We start from the raw sequence: 705 nt of genomic DNA, 5'->3' as shown, positions 1-705 counted from the left end.
AATATCAGTTGCAAAAGGCAGCTTTACTCGGGACAGCGAGACATCCTACGACAATACCTCTAATACAACAAACATCTACATCTGCCTCTCCTGGTAAGTGGACAAAAAACACCAGATCCGGTCTGATATATCTGACTGTGTGACATACCAAAGCTAAACGACAAAATAATAACAATAAAATAAAACAATGAATGAAATAAAATAAAATAAATGAAATAAATATATAAAATATAAAATTAAATAAATATATAAAATAAGAAATGAAATAAATGTATAAAATATAACATAAAATAAATATATAATATAGAATGAATAATAAAATAAAAAGGTCTAGGCCATACTAGCCTGAACACACCTGATCTCGTCTGATCTCGGAAGCTAAACAGGGTCAGGCCTGGTTAGTACTTGGATGGGAGACCGCTTGGGAATACTGGGTGCTGTAGGCAAAATAAAATAAAATAAAATAAAATAAAATAAAATAAAATAAAATAAAATAAAACAATACAATACAATACAATACAATACAATACAATACAATAATATAAAATAATAAAATAAAATAAAATAAAATAAAATAAAAATGCAGAGGGATGAGGGAGGGGGGATGTATCCCAGAGGAATAAGAGGCAATTCAGCCTGGATATCATGTGTGAGAGAAAGAGGCTGAAGACGGCGCCTCCCTAAGAGTTCCCAGAGGAGGCAGAT

The 705-nt window shown here is 31.2% G+C and overlaps 1 pseudogene; it reads left to right on the top strand.

Moving 5' to 3' along the window:
- The first annotated feature begins 328 nt into the window (after positions 1-328).
- LOC114923819 lies at positions 329-446 on the top strand (annotated as a pseudogene).
- Positions 447-705: the final 259 nt, after the last annotated feature.

Source organism: Protobothrops mucrosquamatus, unplaced genomic scaffold, assembly GCF_001527695.2.
Source record: "Protobothrops mucrosquamatus isolate PMUCROS unplaced genomic scaffold, P.Mucros_1.0 scaffold18511, whole genome shotgun sequence".
In the NCBI taxonomy this organism is placed as follows: Eukaryota; Metazoa; Chordata; class Lepidosauria; order Squamata; family Viperidae; genus Protobothrops; species Protobothrops mucrosquamatus.
This window is presented reverse-complemented; position numbering and strand designations above follow the sequence as displayed.